The sequence below is a fragment of the Microtus pennsylvanicus genome, chromosome X (genome assembly GCF_037038515.1).
Source record: "Microtus pennsylvanicus isolate mMicPen1 chromosome X, mMicPen1.hap1, whole genome shotgun sequence".
In the NCBI taxonomy this organism is placed as follows: Eukaryota; Metazoa; Chordata; class Mammalia; order Rodentia; family Cricetidae; genus Microtus; species Microtus pennsylvanicus.
In genome coordinates, this window is record NC_134601.1 from 47,461,998 (window position 1) to 47,468,417 (window position 6,420).

The 6,420-nt window shown below is 38.0% G+C and overlaps 1 pseudogene; it reads left to right on the top strand.

The window, feature by feature from the left end:
• The first annotated feature begins 2,950 nt into the window (after positions 1-2,950).
• On the top strand, positions 2,951-5,487 carry LOC142841311 (histone deacetylase 1-like; annotated as a pseudogene).
• The last annotated feature ends 933 nt before the right edge of the window (positions 5,488-6,420 follow it).

A 6,420-nucleotide genomic window follows, 5' to 3' on the forward strand; every position in this document is an offset into this window, starting at 1 on the left:
GTACATGGTCTTGTTCAAAACTTTTAAGATTAAAATTACAGCTTTATTAGGTGGCTGCCATAGATTATACTTACATAAGCAATATAATAGAGTAAGTGTGTATGAATTCAAAGTGCATGGATGAAAGACAGGAATAATTTCCTTGATCAAATTAGTACTTCTTATTTTGCTGCATGTGTGCTTCTTAATTTATAATTAAAGGTCTGAACAGTTTATGCTGGTTCATTGTAAAGGATTCTATCCTCAAATTTTCATAGTTTGAATAGGTAGGTTAGATTACATACCTATGTTGTTATAAAATTTATAAATAGTCTTGGTGTGACCAATAATAAATGTACTCAATATAAGTCATATCCTAGGAATTTATGCTCTAGAAACATTGATGGACTAGTGTTAAGTTTCATTCCGTGTTTTCAATAGTAAAAACAATGACAAAATATAATTTTCTATATGTGGTGGAGTGGGATAAAGTTTCAAAATTTAATATTCTGTGATTTGGTTATTATATTGGTGACAAAAAACAAGTTTAGCTAATACTTTATCAAGTTTTGTCTTTCAGTCATTAATTTAGGAAGAATGGAAATAAACAAAATAGTTCATTGGTCAATGGAAAACCTCATGAACTTTATTATGGGCATCCAGTTGACTTGGAATCATTTAAAATATATTTGATATTTAAATGTTTCTTGTTAAATATATTGCTATGGCTGATACTATAATATATTTAAAGATACATCTAAGAAGAAGGGATGTTAGATTTTGACAGCCTGAAAAATGAAGAAGAATGAAGTAGAATTTCAGCTCAATCACTACCAACAGAGTTCTATGTGGTAGAAAACCTTTTCGATCAAGTCAGTGAATTCTGATGGACATTAAGAACTAACACAAAATAAAGCATGAGTTGTTTGGAGGTTTCCATACCACACCTCTAGCTAACAACACAATTACTCATTACTAAAGTCTTCATTAGATGGTGAGAGACGTCCATCTGGGGTTCTGTCTTACACATTATTTGATGATTTACATATGTAAATATTACAGGAAACTTCTACTGCATTAGGTTTCCATATGATTGATTACTCAAATTTCTCTTAATTTTTAACTGCCCTCACCGTTATCCATTCCTATCCTGTATCCTATTCCCTTCTTGTTTGACCCTACCATTCCAGGCTATTGCCAAGGTTATTGATGGCTTTTATAAAGTGAAGGTAAGACCCTATTGTGGAAGACAACACTTATACAGTTCATTAAACATACAGAAGTCAAGCTGGTGCCCACCTAGAGCTTTCACTCCTGTGGACCAGTATTTATGGTACTGGAAGGTATGTTTTACTCTGTCAAAGGAGGACAGTAAATACCAACCCAGTTACAAAACTCTCCATCAACAAGAATGACATAGTTGAAAGTAATTCTGGTGCATTAACGGCACAAAGCATGCATGTAACCTAGAAATATCTGCTTTGTATTAAGAACCACTCCATGAGATGGAACCCTTACCCAACACTGCCTGAGTGGCCAAGAACCTGAGAACAGATAGCCCATGAGCCTAAAGGAAAACTAAATGCTATTGTTATATTAAAGCAGCACAACAATAAAATGACTCCAAACTACATTCTGCTATACTTAGATCAGTTTGCGCCCATGACATCATTAGAGAAGTTTCTTCCATCAGCAATTAGGAACAAATACAGAGACCCAGAGTCAGTAAATGTGCAGAGCAAGAGAGCTTGGAAAAATTTAACCATAAAAGAATGTCTCCATCAAATGTTTCCCTTTAGGGTTCAGAGAACTTTGTTAAAGCAGTAACATAAAAATGTGGGCTGGAGGACAGCAAGGAATCAAGGCCTTCTAGACACAATAGGGATGGCACATGGTAACATGCACAGGGCCCACACATTTCTGTACTAGAAGAGATCCTAGAACTGAAAGTAGACAAACTCACCAACCACTAACCCAAAAGCTATCTCCAATTGATAGCCAATTGCAAATGAAATAGTTTTCTCCAAGGAAGTTTCATCGGGGAAGCAAACCACTCATAATGATAGGTCCATGCCCAGTAGTATATGGCTAACACAGAACAAAAGGACATGTTGGGTGGTTCTTTCTTTCATAATGTTAAGTCAGTGTAATTTGTCCCCTATCTTACAGGTCTATTACTTATACATTATAGGTTCCAGTTTTAGTTTTTTGTGGGATTTCTGAGTATGTTTATGTCTCTGTATTTCTACACATTTCTTATGCTTTTTGCTTGTTTTTATTTGTCACATTTTATTATTTATTTATTTTGTTTTAAATCATATTTTTATTATTTTAAGCAATCTTTAAATATAAAATACTTTGGTAGGATTCTTCCCCTCCCCATGTCCTCCCAGATTCTTTTTCCCTTTCTAATAATCCAACTTTTAGTTTTTTCTCAACAAACAAAAACCCAGTGCAACATCAACCCTCCACAAAACAAGAAAGCAAAATAAAACTAAGTCCCTCCAAAATTATAATCAAATAAATATATACAAAACAAAACTGTCTTCCATTATGTGTTGGTCAACTACTCATGAACATGAGGCCTGTTCTGAAGTAGTTAAAATACCAGTGTTACTGTCCTGGAGAAAACTGATTTCTCATTTTCCTAGCAGGTATAAGTGACAGTTCAATTCTTAAGCTTAACCTTAGTGGCTAGGTATTCATTCATTCATTCATTCATTCATTCATTAATTTCGCTATCTATCCATTCGTGTATAAAAATATTCCTTAGATGTATGGTTGTTTTCTAACTAGAGACCGAAAGACTGTGAATGCAGATGGGAGAGGAGCAGCAGAAGAATTTGGATGAGTAGGGGAAGGGGAAAAAACTATCAGAATATATAACATGAGAACTACAAAAATCTATTTCAAATGAAGTAAAAAGAAAGAAATAAGAAAAACCACAAAGGGGCGTACGAACTGGCGGGAGGGCCGGACGGCAGTCAAGATGACACAGACTGAGGGCACCAAGAGGAAAGTCTGTTATTACTACGACGGTGATGTTGGAAACTACTATTATGGACAAGGCCACCCGATGAAGCCTCACCGAATCCTCATGACTCACAATTTACTGCTCAACTATGTTCTCTACCGATAAATGGAAATCTATCGTCTTCACAAAGCCAATGCTGAGGAGATGACCAAGTACTATAGTGATGACTACATTAAATTTTTGCGTTCCATTCGCCCAGATAACACGTCTGAGTACAGCAAGCAGATGCAGAGATTCAACGTTGGTGAGGACTGTCCTGTATTTGATGGCTTGTTTGAGTTCTGTCAGATGTCTACTCGTGGCTCTGTGGCAAGTGCTGTGAAACTTTTTTTTAAATTTATTTATTTATTAAGGATTTCTGCCTCCTCCCCTCCACCGCCTCCCATTTCCCTCCCCCTCCCCCGATCAAGTCACCCTCCCTCATCTGCTCCAAGAGCAATCAGGGTTCCCTGACCTGTGGGAAGCCCAAGGACCGCCCACCTCTATCCAGGTCTCCAAATTGCCTAGGCTCCCCCAAAGCCAGTAAGTGCAGTAGGATCAAAAACCCACTGCGATTTTTCTTGAGTTCCCATTCTTTCTCATTGTCCGCTATGTTCAGCTAGTCCGGATTTATCCCATGCTTTTTCAGACCCAGGCCAGCTGGCCTTGGTGAGTTCCCGATAGAACATCCCCATTGTCTCAGTGTGTGGGTGCACCCCTCGCGGTCCTGAGTTCCTTGCTCGTGCTTCGTCTTCTTCTGCTCCTGATTTGGACCTTGAGATATCTGTCCGGTGCTCCAATGTGGGTCTCTGTCTGTGTCTCCTTTCATCGCCTGATGAAGGTTAATATTCAGGAGGATGCCTATGTGTTTGTCTTTGGATTCACCTTCTTATTTAGCTTCTCTAGGAACATGAATTATAAGCTCAATGTCCTTTATTTATGGCTAGTGCTGTGAAACTTAATAAGCAGCAGACGGACATTGCTGTGAACTGGGCTGAGGGTCTGCATCATGCAAAGAAGTCTGAAGCATCTGGTTTCTGTTACGTCAATGATATCGTCTTGGCCATCCTGGAACTGCTAAAGTATCACCAGAGGATGCTGTATATTGACATTGATATTCACCATGGCGATGGTGTGGAAGAGGCCTTCTATACCACAGATCGGGTCATGACCGTATCCTTTCATAAATATGGAGAGTACTTCCCAGAAACTGGGGACTTACGGGATATCGGGGCTGGCAAAGGCAAGTACTACGCTGTTAACTACCCCCTCCGAGATGGGATGGATGACGAGTCCTATGAAGCCATTTTCAAGCCAGTCATGTCCAAAGTAATGGAGATGTTCCAGCCTAGTGCAGTGGTCTTACAGTGTGACTCAGATTCCCTATCTGGGGATCGGTTAGGTTGCTTCAATCTGACCATCAAAGGGCATGCCAAATGTGTGGAGTTTGTCAAGAGTTTCAACTTGCCTATGCTGATGTTGGAAGGAGGTGGATATACCATCCAGAATGTTGCTTGGTGCTGGACTTATGAAACAGCTGTGGCCCTAGACACAGAAATCTCTAATGAACTGCCATACAATGACTACTTTGAATACTTTGGACCGGACTTCAAACTTCACATCAGCCCTTCCAATATGACTAACCAGACACTAATGAATACCTGGAGAAGATCAAGCAGCGGCTCTTTAAGAACTTGAGAATGCTGCCCCATGCGCCTGGCGTCCAAATGCAGGCAATCCCTGAGGATGCCATTCCAGAGGAGAGTGGTGATGAGGATGAAGAAGACCTTGACAAACGCATCTCCATGTGCTCCTCTGACAAACGGATTGCCTGTGAGGAAGAATTTTCTGATTCAGATGAGGAGGGAGAAGGTGGTCGCAAGAACTCTTCTAATTTCAAAAAAGCCAAAAGAGTCAAAACAGAGGATGAAAAAGAAAAAGATCCAGAAGAGAAAAGGAAGTCACAGAAGAGGAAAAAACCAAGGAGGAGAAGCCAGAAGCCAAAGGGGTCAACAAAGACGTCAAGTTAGCCTGAGCAAGATCTGCAATTCTGGTGGCTTCCCAATTTCTCAGATTTTATATTTTCTATTCCTCTGTGTATTTATATATAATATATTAAATATAATGACTCCAAGGACTAGATAGGAACCAGGGACCAGAGCCCAGGGCATTGGTGCTGGGAGAACTCTTTCCCAAAGTCACCTTGTCCATCCTGCTCAGGTCTTAGCTTTCAACCACATAGGGTCTGAGTGGAAAGAAAACAACCAGAAGAAAAGATACTGAACTTCCAAGTGCCTGCTTTAGGAGCTCTGTTAAGATGCCCTTATTAAGCTTTCCAGAAGGGGTGACTGGGTCTTCTGGGACCCCTCGTTTTCAGGCTTAGGTAAAATCAGCTACTTTTAGATCTGTTCTGTTTATACCCTTCCCACCAGACTCAGGCAAGCAGAAAAACGCCCACTGCCCTGTCTCCCCCAACTCTGCAGGTGGAGGTGTTAGCCTAGCTTTCTTTTTGAGATATTTTCATTTTTGAGACTCTTTGACTCTTTGTAATAAAACAGCACATTTCTATACAAAAAAAAAAAGAAAAACCACAAAGCATAAAATGTGAAGTCTGCAAGCTGGGGCTCTATTTCATAACAGTGCAACATTAATGTAATTGTGACACTAATTTGGAGTGTTTCAAGTATCTTGGACAAATATAAAAGGAAAATTATTTCCCCTTATATTATATTAACTAGGCATTCTTTCAATAACCCTATTAATATTGTGCGGGAAACTTTTTGCCAGGCTTAAAGTTTGCACTTGAAAGTGTCTTTTAATTATTTTCTACATTGCTAGGAATAAACCATACTGGCAATTAAAGATATTAAAATTTAATTTAAGAAGTAAGTAAAAGAGTGTCTAAAAATATGTTTTGAAAGATTATTGTCAAACAATGTGATAGAATGAAGTGTTCAGGGAAGTAGAAATATATATTCAGTCATTGTTCATCATAGTGAAGCATATATAATTTTTTTCATGAAGTAGAATAAAAAGTTCAATATATTTAATAGTTTATGGTGGGGATCATTTCACTTTCTCTTTTTTCTTGAGAAAAACATTTTATTGTAATGAATACTAATCAGTATATAATTATGAAGCTCAGTTCTTTAAGTGAAGAAATAATTTCATAGGACTTGGATTTTCTTTCATTTGAACAATTTTATTTGGATTATGAAATACAGCCAAACAAATAGGAATGGGATTTATTGAGCACAATCTACCATAAATTGACATATCAGTATGAAATACCTGTCTTTAAAATGACTGAAAATATGAAAAATATCATTGAAATGAATATATGTGATACTTATTAAGGTAAGATTTGTTAAAAGTTTTATACCTTCTATTACTCTAACTTATTGTAGTAGTAGCATATTTTATCCTGT